The sequence below is a fragment of the Lepidochelys olivacea genome, assembly GCF_965140295.1.
Source record: "Lepidochelys olivacea isolate rLepOli2 genome assembly, chromosome: 9".
Taxonomy (NCBI): domain Eukaryota; kingdom Metazoa; phylum Chordata; order Testudines; family Cheloniidae; genus Lepidochelys; species Lepidochelys olivacea.
In genome coordinates, this window is record NC_140419.1 from 2900033 (window position 1) to 2914942 (window position 14910).

Genomic DNA, 14910 nt, shown 5'->3' on the forward strand with positions numbered 1-14910 from the left:
ACTCAGTTCCACGGAAAGACGAATAAGGGACAAGGCGTAGGGACCCTCTTAGCTGCAGAAGCCTTGGGAGGCTGTCACTTATCTGACCAGCAGATAGATAGTGAAAAGCACTCAAAAATCATGGTGCTGTAGGTCCCCTACTTATACCTCTGTACTCCTTTATTCTCTTTCTCCTTTCTTATGCCAAATTGAGGCTGGTCTGTCTGGGTGACAGTTTACACTTGCAAGGGAGAGAAACAATAAGTTTCGACTACTGGACATTTCTTTTATCAGGGTAAATATTTTCCCACCTAGGATGTTGGAAATATTTTCCCACCTAGGATGTTCCCACATCACGCTATTTAGTAGGGGCTAAGAGCCATGTCTGTCACAGGGCCTCTGCCTGCTGTGAGCTTAAGCATTGTATCTGCTCCCAGAGGCACATTGTAGCAGCACACCTGTGCTTTCACAGCTTCAAAGGCTGTGCTGGAATATATGTTAAGTGCCCTGTTCCGGCTTCCTCCTGTGTTTCCAGCAATGCTGGTCTGAGAGGGGGGGGCTGGCTGTCTGGCTATAGGGTAGGACAGGCTGAGGTATTTCCCCAGCCCCAGTCATGGAATGAGTCGAGAGGCAATGCTTGTGCAAGAATACACGTCTGTCCTTACTTTCCTTGGAGAGTCTCAGAGGACCTTACAAACATCAGTCTCACCTGACCAGGAAGTTTGTGGCTGGACCAATGGCAACACTTGTTTTGGTTTTTTTACTCACAATCCATTGCAATAACCTAGAATGCTGTAAAATATTGCCCATGCTGCTAACAATGATGGGTGAGGGGATGGGGCTATCAGCAGGTGTCTGCTGGGTAGAGACAGCTCGTCCCATGACTGCTCGGTCCGAGCCAGATCCTAGAGGGACCCGATGCAGGGCCATTAGGCAACCCAGGCAGTGTTGGTCAGCAAGCCGGTGCAAACCGAAGAGCTGTCTAAGTCCAGAAGCCTCAATGGAGATTCTCCTCGTTATTAATTACAGCTGAGTCTTCTCTCTCCTCTCCTCTCCCGTGGGGAGAGACTCCAGGACTGATTACACGTACCCTGTTGAAGGCTTTGTATGTTACGCTGCTTTATGTGGGCTGAGCTCGTCAGTGACGTGTTCCTGTGGGGGCGCCGGCCATGTGCCCTGATCCCCTCCATTCGGCAGTACTGAGGAGAGGGTGAAATAGAATCCGGATGCCAATTTTAGCTTGGAACATATTGATCTCCCCCACCCCCTCACCACAAATGACTTGCTCAGCAGCAAATCCTGGATGCAGCTGAGGGAAATTCTGCAGTAGCTGAAATAGGCCCCGTCTGCTTCTTTCTCCTTAACGCAGAGGTGTCATCTGAGCTGGAGGGGCCCTACTCGGGATTGCACACACTAGCTTGTTCCACTGTGTGACGCATTGGGGGATGCCAGTCTAGGGCTTTCGGCATCATCCCTGGAACCGTCTGTGTTACTCTGGGCAGCTGTTTTGCTCCTGGGATGAGTCACTTTTCTTAGTGTCACCTGTGAATGATGTTGCCTAATGGAGCAGGATTCAAACATAACTGAAGTCACTGGTGCCTCCTGCCTGCAACTGGGGACCCCTTTTCCCATTTAGTCGGACCTTCCACCACACATAAGTGGGGCATTTACAATTAGCCTGATGGCCCACCCATAGTTGGGGGCGCTTCTCTGGTCTTGGCTATGGTTAAAGAGGTTCTTCCAATCAGTCTGATGCTTCTGAGCGACTGCCTGATTCCAGCCAAGCAGCTAATCTATCCAACTTGAGAGCTGGCTGGGATTTTTCCAACATGTTTTTTCGCTGGAAAACACGGATTGATCAAAACTGAAATCACCTCTGGGAAATGGTCAGGTTTGAGGAATCTCCGGATTTGAACAACATTTTGAAATTGTTGAAACATCCTCTTTTTGAGATTTTCAAAATGAAAAGTTTCGTTCTCTTTGGTCTGAAATAGCTTTTCATTTTGCAATTGTAGTTCCCTTATGCTAAAAAGTTACAACTGAAAAACGTCACATTCACAACAAAATGTTTTGATTGACCGTATCCAAAAACTTTTGAGACTTTAAACTTTTTTTGTCATGATTCAGGGGTAAGGGGAAAAAGTTTAAATATCTGAAATTCCTGCAGGATGGGAAAACCATTTCCTGCCTGGCTCTGTCCAGCCCCCTCTGCTTCAACAGACCCAGAGATATTTTCATCAATTTGGAGGTAAAAATTGTATCCAAGATCTTAAAAAATGGATGTTTAAAGTTGAGAGGTGTATTCTTTGTGTGTGTTACACCCCCCCCATCCGCCCCCACAAAGCCACGTAAGGGACTTAAATAAACATGTCATTGACAATATTGGAAGATGTGTCCAAATCTCCTAGTCTACTTTGCAAATCTCAACCTGATTTAGGCACCTGCATTTTCAAAGCGCTGAACACCTGTGAATTCCCATTGATTTCATTGACAACTGCTGGATGTTGGAATATCAATAGTTAAATGCCTAAATATGGACTTCAGTGATACACACCTATTTGTTGGAAATCTTGGCTTATATAATTAGATCCTTTAACTTGTTCTTATCTGTACCGTAACCTGTTAAAGCGAAACAAAAGAAGAAACTGAAAAGCATATCTCAGGCTGAAATACCTATTCCTGCGTCTTTCAGAGGAGAGGGAAAACTGAGATGGCTGAATTGTAGAAGAATTGCCATACCTGATCAGACCAATGGTCTGGCTAGTCTGGCACCCTGGGCCAGATGCCACGTTGGCAGTGGAAAGGGAACTTAAAATTAGTGTAAATGTAACTTAAGGCCCCTTCATGCTGTCAGAGTCATGCAAAAGCTCCTTAGTGTAACTGAGAATCGGGCCCTGTTTCTGACAGTAGCCAGCCCCAGACACTTCCAAGGATGGTGTAGCATGCCCAGAACAGACAACGTATGCCATAACTTTCCCAGGGAGGAATACCTTCCTAACCCTCTCTTGTTGCTTTTATCATGAAGCATGAGGGTTGCCGCCCCTCTATGAATGTTTATCCTAGTTAGTATAAGTGTGCTTGGGTCTCGTCTGACTCCCAGAAAGCTTGAATGAATGTGCTTTGTAGTCCCGCTAAGCGCTTTCCCTGTGTGTGTGGCAATGAGTTCCACAGGTTAACCACACGTTATGAATGTATTTTAGACTATATCCCTCTTACCAGTTTGGAATGCAGAGTCTCTTACTTTAGTTCCCTAGCTCCAATGCCAGGATGCTTCACCCATGGGTGCAGCAGCTAGTGCCAGCTCCTGACCCCCAAATTCTCCTGTGGGTGGGGCCTCTGCCAACATGACTTACCTACTACAGCTTCAAATGGTGAAATCACTTGTCACATCACCTTTGTGGATTATTACACAACAGCATGACGGCACCCATTGCAGCCCAGAGCTGGCCTCTTCTCCGCCCCGAAGGCATCCGTGCAGGATGGGGTGCTCTTCACCATTAATTTGTAATCAGAATCATAGGTCTGGAAGGGACCTCAAAGGTCACCTTGTCCATCTCGTCATGCAGAGGCTGGATTAAGCAAACACAGAACATCCCTGACAGGTGTTTGTCTAGCCTGTTCTTAAACACCTCCAACTACAGAGGTTCCATAACACCTGAGATAACTTGTTCCAGTGCTTAGCTATCCTTAGAGCTAGACGTTTTCCTTCATACCGAAATCTGCAGACTAAGCCAATTCCTTCTCATCCGAGCCTTGGTGGACATGCAGAACAAATGATTGCTGTCCTCTTCATAACGGCCCTTAGTATAGCTGAAGATTATCAGGTCCCCTCTCCCCGTCAGCCTTCTCATCTCTAGACTAAACATGGCCAATTCTAACATGGTCCTTGTAGGTCAGGTTTTCTAAAGATTTCATCATTGTTTGTTGCTCTTCTCTGGACTCTCTCCAATTTGTCAACATCTTTCTTAAAGATAGTGCCTGGAGCGGGGCATAGTACTCCAGCTGAGGCCTCACCTGTGCCGAGTAGAGCAGAACAAGTCTCTCTCAGGTCCTACCGACGGTATTCCTGTTCACACATCCCTTGCTTTTTTCGCCGCAGCGTTGCTATGGGATGTGTTTTTAATTTGTGATCCACTAGAACCCCCAGATCCTTTTCTGCAGCCCTGCTGCCCAGCCAGTTATTCCCCATTTTATGTTTGCCCATTTTATTTTTCCTTCCTAATTGTAGTACTTTGCATTTGTCTTTATTGAATTTAATCTTGTTTTCAGACCATTTTCCAACTTATTAAGAGCGTTTTAAATTCTAATCCTTTCCTCCAAAGGGCTTGAAACTATGGATATGGTCTGAAGAGTGTCTATATTAAAGAGCACCTTGATCCTCAATGAATTTGCTCTCTGGGTATTCTCAGGGGCCGTGGCTGATTGCTTTAGGGACAAAACCAAGTCTCTGCTACTCCTGTTCAGCTTGCAGAGCAGGAGAGTGAGCTGGATTCCATCCATCCTTGTGTGTCAACAGAATTGTTAACTAAGTTCCAATTGCAAGGTCAGATCCTGCCTGCTGTCCCGCCCGATACCTCCCTGACGACAGTGCAGGGGTGAGGGAGGACACGATGTAGGCAGGAGAACCCCTGATGAATGAGCACAGGTCAGTTCTGCATGGCAGACTGCTAGAAAGACATCTTCCCATTTAAGCTATACCTACTGTGTGCGACAAGGACCTGCCCATCCCTAACTACCTCAAGTGTCACGACCAGCTACAGCCCTTTAAAAGCTTTCTCCTTTGCCTCTGGAAAAAATCCCCACTCCTCTCTCCCTGGTGAATGGAAGCTTGCAATTGCTAAGGCACTTACTCTGAGAGGCATAGCAGGAGTCAAAAATAATGACTTGGACTGATTTGATTCCATCTGGGACCTTTCATGATAGATCTTCCCACTCCCCTGGTTTTCTGTGTTCTCTGTTTTGTTTTCTTTTTCCTTCCCTTCCCCCACCTCTTCTTTTTTCCATTCTTCGGCGTTTGAGATGAACCCTGCATGTAAAGATTTCATCTTACAGGCTTATAATTATTCTGTTCAAACAAGACAATAAGGAGACAATTCTCGCAATAGCGTGTTTATCTTCATGAAGCCGTTACCCCCAAGTTCTGCCCTCTTTTTGCTTACTCTGGCAGCTTGCAAAGTCCTGCTCATGTGGCTTTTGTGAAGCCAATAACAATCCGGAAGGAAAAAAAGGAAACACTTTTTAGGATGTAAACTGAGAGTCTCGGTGATGGAGGGTCTGGAACCACAGCAGCCCAAGTGTCCTTTCAGAGTGGGACTGCTCTTTAATATGGCCCCATACATTTCCACCACGCAACAAACGTCATTCCACTGCTGGAAAGGCCAATGAAGTTGCAGCTGGCAGCTCTCTGCAATGCCAGCGGCTGAACTGCCTCTGTGCCTCTGGTAATGGTTTGGGGATTTCTCTGAGCGGGAGTACCTATTGCTGTAAAATATTCACTGCTGTACATGGCAGTCATTACTCGTGCCTGGTGCACACCGGCTGAGAAGCCAGCTCAGAAGTCTCGGCCTAGCTAGCAGTAAACAACACATCCAAGAGGTGCTTGCAGTAACTTGCAGGGATAGGGGGTAACGATCTGGGATGAGGTGTGGGGGGCAGAGTCCTTCTCTCCTGCTGCCCCTCCACCTTCTTTCTGTATACATCCAGGACTCTCAAAGCAACCATCACTCTGGAAATGTTTATTTAAGAGGCATAAAAAAAAAATCTCAGGTTGCCCTGTCTGCTGCTGCACAGGGCCCTGCTGATGTTCACGAGAGTGTCGTTGACACTCCTTGTGCAGTGGTTGGTGGCGGCTAATGTGTGTGTGTGTGTGTGTGTGTGTTTGGGGTGTGGGGGGAGCGGCTTTCAGTAGAGACACCCGGCGTTAGAAGGCAAACAAGGCCCCGGCTCTGCCTCCAGCCGGCCCAGGGCTGGTTTCAGCGGCCGGCCGTGTTTGCTTTGTGGGCACCTGTGCTTTTAAGGGACCTGAAAGCCCTGACTGTATTTGTGCAGCTGCACTTCAAAGGCAGCCTGTCAGGCCATGTTGACAGGAGAGAGCCGCCAGCCTCATTAAGGTAATTGTGCCTCAGGCCTTTGCTCGCCTCTCCTGCTTTAGCAAGAAGCCAGCGCATCCCCCGGCTGCCTCCCTGTGGCCTATCTGCAGCATTGCCACCCAGCACCAGCGCCAGGGAGCCGGGCCTGCAGGCAAACCAAAGGGTGGGAGAAACACGGCCAGGGGAATCACCTCTGTGGGCCGAGCTCTGCTCCGTCATAGGGGGGGTCTAGCTAGAACGACACCGACTTCAGTGGATTCCTCCCCGTTTACACAAGTGGAACCACAAGCTGCTTTCAGCCCCGCTCCTTCACCTGGCAGCGTAACCCTCTGGCCGAGCAAGCGCAGGACACGTGCGGGCAGAGAGGAAGCCCAAAGCTCCTTTAAACAGCGGAGGAGGCAGCTCTAAAGAGCTCGGAGACTTGCCCAAATCAACCCTTAAACAGAAGGGGCTTAAAACGTTCATCCAACGTAATCTGCTCGAACTGGGAACGTGAATCTGGGCCGTTCCTGTTGCTCCGGTCACTGCAGTGTCTTTCTCCACTGAAAAGGCAGCTCAGTGGCTCTGTGCCTCGTGGTGCTGTGTGTAAAGCATGGGGCAGCTGCAAGGGAAGTGAGTGGCTGTTGCTAAGAGATTTTCTTAGGGGCATAACTCCCACTGGAAGCTAAAAGGGCGGGAGCCAAAGTCTCCTAGGTCCCTCTGACAGTTCTGGCTCCCTTGCTGAGGGGCAAAGGGGAGACCGTCCCAGGAAGGCACAGGGTGTACGAACTTAATCTGTGCCCTACTCCCAGAGCCGTGTGCCAGGGCTCTGCAGGTTCCCTGCCTGCCTTGCCAGCGATGATCCAGAATTACGACGACTGAGTATTCACAAAGAGCCTTTGTCTTTTCAGCATGGACGAGAAGGTAACTGTCTGTGGCATGAACGTGAGAGATGGGCCCACGCCACACAATGCGTCCCCACGTCTGAGCGTCCCCAGGACGGACAGGGCTAGGCCCCCCACTAAAACCCCAAACCTGAGTCCAAAGAGAGACAGACGGGCCTCTGTTGGAAGCCACAGCCCTGTAAGGCTCCTGGGGCACCAGCAACATCTCCCTGTAGAGGACCAAACTCGCCCAGTGCTCGCCCTAGTCTGACGGCTGGGCGGTGTGAGGGGCTGGGGCATGTATAAGATGGATGGGACAGACTTCCCACCGGCTCCGTTCCCCTGTGCATGAGTGGTCAGAAACACTCTTTGGGCTTCAGCGGCTGCTGTGAAGGATCATGGGCAGCTCCCGTTTATATAGCCTTGCTCTTTACTCTGGTTGCTGATGGAATGACCAGGGGGGGTGAACTGGAAAGTTTGGTAGCTGACATTTTGCTGCCAGTTGAAATGATTGGCGGCCGTCCTTTCCATTGCACACTGGGATTTAAAGTGCAGATGGACCTTTTATCATCCACTGCCGTGCAGATGGAACTGAAACAGATGGCATTTATTTTGTAACAATCAATACAAATTTGTTTTAAAAAAAGCTGGGAGCGTAACAGGAGCATTCACTGGCAGTTAATGCATACACATAAAAATATGGATCCAAGGTTAAATTCTGCTTTAGTGTAAATCCAGTGACCCCTTCTCCCCCTCCTCCCAACTTCCATGGAACTACTCTGGATTTACACCAGTGTAACTGACAGCAGAATCTGGCCTTCTCTCTCTCGCATTGGCATTAACGTAAAGGTGTGCCATTAGATGCATTGGGTCTGATTCTGCTGCCGCTTATACAGGTGCAACTCCATTGTCTTGACCGCAGCTACTCCTGGGTCACCCTGGTATCAGTCATATCAGAATGAGGCCCACTGTGTGTTTTTTGTAATTAGTTGTGAAAAGTTCTGTTTCTGTAGACAGCTGGAAATCCGGGAAATCTATTTAAAACTAAGAAATCTGCATGGATCGCCTAATTGCATCCATTGGCACACAACTAACGAGGTGCTACCTAGGCTTGTTTTTTAAAAAAAAAACAACCTCATACTGATCCTTTGCAAATAGTTTCATTTATGCCTGTGCTATCCCAAAGGCTGGGAGGCTAGTCCATGGGAGGCTTTCTGCCTCCCTTCCTCTTACATCTTGTTCCCTTGTTCAAAAACAAAATCTAAGGGAAAAATTGCACAATGGAGAAATCTGTGTTGGTCCACTGAGGGTTTGCAGCTTCCTGCTGGTACTTGTTATTGCCCTAATCAGCGATGCTGCAAAGCTTCTGTCCCAGGGTAGGAAATGCATAATTGCATAAACAGGTACAATTGGAGACAAGGGAAGAAAATATTAATGGCTGATCCCAAGAGAGGGGGTGAAGGTGCACTAGAAGCATTATGATGATGTTGCCCAAGATAATGGACCCCCTAGCATTGACCTGAATTGGAATAGGCCAGAGGTGCAACTGACATACACATTGATCACTTGTGATGCATCCACGTGACACAGACAACACTTGTTAAACAATCGCTGTCATGTCTGCTGCAGTCACTGTTTTTGGGGGAGACCTTTCTCAGTCTGTGAAAATATGTCAAAGTTTGACTTCTTTTTTCCCCGTCCCCGTCTCAAATCAGGACAAAAAGGCAAGATCTTGAACATTTTTTGAACTGAAAATCTGAAAAAAATTTCAGTTCAGGTCAGTTGTAATGTTTCCTTTTGGTTTTGACCATTTAAAAAAATGTATTTACTCTAATTAACTTTTGAACCCTGAGAACATTTCGAACTGGAATGTTTCCCATTGAAAATGTCGAAGTGAAACATTCTGACAATTTCAGAATTACTGTGCTCCTCCCGCCATGCTGTTGGGTGGTTTTTTGATGCTCCACTTGAATCAGGGCCTATTCTGGATAAATTCCACCCAGGCCAAAAAGTGCGTTGCCTAGTCATATGGTGACTACACAGTTATTAGGGATTTCTGGAAGAGTCTTTAAATCCTTGAAGGGGAGGGTGGCTGGCGTACGTTTGAAATATTTCTGTATTGCCAGCTGAGCGGGTTCGCATTGGTGTCAGCAGTGTGGGTTTCTCTGTCCCCTGACTTACATGGCCTTGGATGGTCATCTCTAGATACTGGGAGGGTGGGCACGGCTCCAGTCCTTAACCTCTCTGCTAAGGTTGCCCACTGGGGTTGCAAACTGACCATCATGACGTCCTGCTCAAAGGGCCTCTCTTTCACGCCTGGCAGAGCATCCATGCCTGCCTGTCTGTGTGCACAGCGCCGTCTCGGCATGGAAGGCTTGGCAGTGAGACTCGGGTACCCAGCCCCTGTACCAGGGCCCGCTCCTGTGCACGAAAGCAGATCTGACAGGCCCCAGTAAGTTCTGCAGGCTCTCTGGAAGTGTGTTCCTTTAACGTCAGCTGTGGTATCTCAGCTAGCGATGCTCCTCTCCTACACAGTGGATGGCAGCTGGAGCTCGTCAAGAAATTCAGTTTTAACTCTGTGGAAAGTTTCAGTTGTTTGATTGGAAAAACATGTGAACTGAAGAAACAACTCCCTCAGCGTGGTGGGGTGGGCTAGTTGATCTCATGAGGTCCCTTCCACATCCCTCACTGAGCTCTGCTGTGATCAGACCTGCTGCTCTGGTAAGTAACCCCGTTGGCGGAGGGTCATCTGAACTCCCAGAGTCCCTGTCTCTTTCCTTTGCCTCCGTCGGCCCCACGTCCCAGCTACTCTTCTGCTGGTGGGACAGGACGGACCTGTGTCCCCAAGCTTGGGTTCCTCACGTAGCGTAGGGCTTTTGCCTCCTTGCACGTCTAGTGAGATGAGATGTCACACCCTGGGCGGGGACTGGTGCTTCGGCCCATATTGACACTGTTCCATAAGCACTGATGCGGTGCCTTGGTCAGCGGGAGGGGAGAATACAAATGACAAGACTCAGCCTCATCAGTCTGACCGCAGAGCACGTTACAGAGGTGCTGGGCTGGCAGGATATGCTGGGAAATCTCGACTGTCTGGTGTGTTTTGGGGTGGGTGGTTACCCTAGTGTAGCTGTGCCCTGCAATCCAGAAAGACTTCTAGGCCAGCTGCTGGGAACTGTGTCACACCGATGTCCCCCTCGGCCCCCAGATCAGCCCGAAGGCCAGCAATCTGCCTGGAAACAGACTCACTGAGCCTGATTCACAAAGTACATTAGGACTCTCTTATGCTGCTTTAGCAGTTAAAGGGCACTTGCAGTGGGTGAGGCTGTCTGAACACCCACTTTTCTGCCCTTTTGTGCCACCAGAGTGCTGTACAGGGCCTCTGGGTAAGTGAGAACCAGGCTCACAACAGTCTTCCTTGAAGAACAAATTCATGTTGGGGGTTTTATGAATTCACGGAATAACTTCCAGCTCTGGACTCCTCTGTGTCCTTAGGGCTGCTGAGAACAGGCGGGGGGAGTGGGGCGAAAGCAATGGTGTCCAGCTCTTACAGGGAAACTAGAGTCCAATGGCTGTAAAATTGCACCCGTCTCGTGTGTAGTTAACAGGCACTCAGTGGTGTCTGATGGAATTCACCCTGCAGTACAGGAAGTTAGCTAGTAGGAACGAGGAACACCTCGACTGCAGGACTGGCTGTTTCTTTCAGATGAGATGTGAAAGCTGGGCCACAGTGATTAATGATGTCAGCTCCAGGGTCCTTGCCAAATTCCAGCTGGCTGACTGCCAGAAAATCCCACTGCATCCAATTGCAGAACATATCCCCCCCGCGCTGGCTCCAACACAAGGTTCCCTAGTGTGGCTGTGGATTATTCCAAGGCTGATTTGCTCCGATCCCATTGCTGGCTGCACTTTCAGCAGTGGGGCAAGGAAACCTCCATGTGTATCAGAGCAGCAGCCGTGTTAGTCTGTATCCGCAAAAAGAAAAGGAGGACTTGTGGCACCTTAGAGACTAACCAATTTATTTGAGCGTAAGCTTTCGTGAGCTACAGCTCACTTCTTTGACTTATGCTCAAATAAATTGGTTAGTCTCTAAGGTGCCACAAGTCCTCCTTTTCTCCATGTGTATATCATCTGTAAAGCGCACTAGGATTGGCAGATGCAAGGTCCTATTTGAATGCAAGTCAGAGGCCTTTGCATGCAATGGCCACCTTCTGTATTAGGGTTTGCATTGTGATTCTATTTCTCTGAGTAAAACCCTGGCTGGGTGTGAGCTGCCGAGGTGAACAGTCATTGAAATTACCAGGGCATGTGCATTTCCGCCCCCCATTGTAAATGATGCAAATGACTTTCTCTTTGGTAGTTGTTAAGAGCCCACATGTATTGTGGAGGAGAAGAGCCTTGATAAGTACGGGACCAACTTACAGACCTTTAACATGAGTGAATGGTACGTCCCAGCTGCCAGAGGAAACCAGGTTAGGACAATTACACTGTAGACACCTATCCCCTGGCAAATGGACTTAGATCTCCCCTACGTGTCTAAACAGCTGTCACAAGGGAGCAGCTTCCACGCCACATTTGAGCTGGCATTGCAAGGCAGAAAGGACCTGTACCCTGTCTCCTATGCACAGAAACCCAGAAGGCTCTGTGGGGGTGAGAAGGTACTGAAATGGAGCATGATTCCTAAGTCTGTGCTTTTATCTGCAGCCGGTAGCGTGTGACGATTCCCATGGCCGCTCAGAGCAGGCCGTGCAGGTGCTTAGCAAGATGCGTTTGTCCTTTTCTGGGCATGCTGGAAGATTTAAATTCCCCAATCAGCTCTCCTTAAAGAAACCAGACCCTGCAGCAGTGTCCCGTAATTCACACACCGGTTTGTCCTAGTGTGAGCCGCATGGCCAGCACTGTCACTAGTCTTCCTAGGACACGTTCGGAGAGTCAAATCGAGCGCGTTTGAAAGACTTTCCTGAGCTTTGTGTGGCTCTGGGCACTAGGTGGTGCTGGTTTGCTGCCAGTCAAGGTAAGAGGTAAGACCTGCAGCCTGGGGAGAAGAACTGGAGGGTTCGTTCCAAGATTATCACTGGCTTTTCAGACCTGCTGGACACTCTGGGGTTTCCGTAACCCCCTGGCTGCTTCCTGCTCCCGCTGAGTGTCACAGTGCATCACAGAGCTGCCTTGACAGGACTCCACTGATCCCAGGCCCGGGTGGAGCCTCAGCAGAGACCCCCGGGACACAAAGGGTCGTGAACATTGAACGTGCCTCCTGGGGGGAGGCTGGCAGCAGAAGAGTGGTGAGAGGCCTGGTGCCACTGGCATTGCGGCTCGTGCAGCCCTGGTGGGCGAGGGGTTTGGCTAATGCTGTCAGATCACCAGGGGGTGGCTCCTCCTTGTGTCTCACATCTGGGCGAGAGTTGGCGCTTCTGGAGAATGGCAGCTGTTACATGGAATAGCTCTTGGGCCCAGTCCTGTGAGGTGCTGAGCTCCCGCTCCACTGATTTCAAGGGTGCTCAGCATCGCACCGAATCGTAGCCCTCAGAGCAAACTCCTGCGTGCTGGTGAGCGAGGTTCTGGGGTAGCAGGAGGGCTCCAGGCACCTGTAGGGGGCTGGGGGTCAAGACACATGAGTCACGAGCACCTGCCCCCCTGGTGCCTGGAGTCTGGAGGAGTGAAACGCTCAGGGGCCCCCATCGAAGGGCGCCGTACAGTCGAGTGGGCTGGCCCTGGCCGCTAGCTGGCCCAGAGAGCAAAGCAATGAGAGAAGCGGGGCCTTGACGGGGAGGCCTTCAGGCGAGTGGGAGGAAGCAGGCCCGGAGGGCTGTGTAAACTATCGGTCACAGTCTGCAAACACTCACCTTATGGGCCCATGTCACAAAACTGGACCCCTTTGGACGGACTGGCCTGGCTAATGGGTAATCAAAGGCTTTCTGAAAGCCCAAGTGCACTGTATCCACTGGGTCACCCTTGTCCCCATGGCTGTTGACCCCCTCAAAGAATTCTAGGAGATTGGTGAGGCAGGATTTCCCTTTGCCACAACCGTGTGGATTCTTCCCTAACAAATGGTGTTCATCCCTGTGCTTGGTAATCCTGGGTGGCTGAACAGAGGGCTTCCAGCTCCCGGCTGTTGCTGCAGGATCTGCCCAGCCTTGCGTCCTTATTCTGTAGCACTGAGCAGGTGCGTCCGGCAATGGGAATGAAAGGCTCTCGCGACCCTGCAACAGAGGCAGGTGCTGGGTGACTACACTCCAAGTTTGTGCTGAGAGGTGAGCCCTGCCCCCGGGGGGATACACCTGGAGGGCAAAGAGGGGGAGGAGAAGGTCCCGGGAGAGCCCCACATATGGCTTTGGAGACCCGGGGAGAGACGATGAACTAATGTTTAGGTAGCAGAGCCGAACCGCTCCCAGTGTGGGTGAGGAGCCTCGCGAGCACCAAGGCTGCGACGTGCTGCAGATTCGCAGGGAGGGGGTCCTGGGGGAGGGCAGAGTCACAGCCAAAGGATGCTCAGACCCCATCAGGAACCCCGAGTCCCACTTTGTTGGCAGCAGCAGGAGTCTTTGCAGGCCAAGAGGGCTGTTGCATGTGCCATACGCAAGGACGTCGCTCCGCCGCAGGCATGTGGGGCTGCCGGCCATGCCGTGAGCCCCGCTGCTCCCAGGCAGCTTTCCGAACCAGCCAGCAGGCTCCAAGGGGCAGTGAAGCCTGTTACCAGAGAAGTAGCGGAAGGACTCAGTAGCAGACCTCCCCACCCAACGGTGAATAGCGCCTAGCGGATCTGAAGCCCGCGTCCCCAGCTGCCATGGAACAAGGGACGGGGAAGGGACGCTTGCCCGAAGAGAGCTGGCAGTCGGCGGTGCTCTGGGAGAGCCCAGCAACAGGCTGCTCACGCAGGCCGGCACACCCAGTGCCCCACCCGGGCAGCGATAGGCTCACTCCGGGCTGCCCATGTGTCAGCTGATGGGGCTGATCTGCACTGCCTGGGTCTTCTCCCTGAGCGGCCTCCCGCACGGAGCCAGCAGGGTGGGGCAGCACCTGCTCCCACACCCCTTTTCAAGGCAGTCTGTGCAGCAGGGTTGCTTTGCCGCGTGCAGGCAGGCCGGAGCCGCAGGCCTGGGGTTGGCCTCTCTTGCTCCATGTTGGTCTCCTGCCCAACATGCAGAAAAGGGGGGCGCAAAGCGGAGCTGAAACCTACCCGAAAACAGCTCCGTGTCCTGAGACCAGCAATTCCTGGGCCAGGAGGGCGACTGGGCCGCCTCGCTGCAGGGCCAGGGAATGTTATTGGCGAGAAGGGTCCTGGCTAACTGAGCAGCAGCAAGCCACTGGGCATGAGCAAGTTAGCCCCTGGGTAGCCAATCCTTTGCAGTGGGCGTGTAGCTTCCACCTTTGTTCTGCGGGCCCAAGGCTGCGGTCGGGGGAGGAGGCTTCAAGGCCTGGGGCACAGGCCAAATGACACGGGAGGAGTCAGCTGTCCTCCCAAGGCTCCTTTGGGCAGCTCAGTTACTCCTGCATGCGGCTGTCGTCCCATTGCTTGGAGCCCCTGCTTGGGGCAGGACGAGGTGAGCAGCAGGAGCCCATCAGCACTGCGGTGCCAGGGCAGAACCGAATACGTCGCCTCTAGCATCTGTCCTCGCTCTGTCCCCAAACCTTCAGCAGTGGGGCCATTCTTCATCCTGCCACGAGTGCAGGGGACTGGACTAGAGACCTCTCCAGGTCCCTTCCACTTCTATGGTTCTTCACTTTTCAGCAGCAAATGGCCATTGCAGTAACCCCTGTTCGCCACAGGGTGGCAGCATTGTACCTTGGCTGTATCCCTGGGAAAGGGTTGTATTTTCCCACGGGGGGGGGGTGTTTGTGTAAGGGGAGGTGTTTTCTCACAGGGGGTGTGTGTGTGTGATATCTCCTTGCCTGCTGGGGAGACTCCCGGTCAGTGAGGAGAAGCTCCCAGTCAGATACACTGGCAGGATATTTCCGGTGGAAGGCCCTGTGCTCCATGG

The 14910-nt window shown here is 51.2% G+C and overlaps 1 protein-coding gene across 3 annotated transcripts in view; it reads left to right on the forward strand.

Moving 5' to 3' along the window:
- Positions 1 to 14910, forward strand: part of FGF12 (fibroblast growth factor 12) — a 281467-nt gene that overhangs the window by 126433 nt on the left and 140124 nt on the right. Inside the window, exon 1 of one of the 3 annotated variants that reach the window (XM_084638436.1) lies at positions 9550 to 9652. The exons of the other annotated variants lie outside the window; for them this stretch is intronic. The gene's annotated coding sequence lies outside the window, so the exon portion shown is untranslated. Of the gene's footprint in view, positions 1 to 9549; positions 9653 to 14910 lie in introns of those variants that run through there. 3 annotated transcript variants of the gene reach the window in all.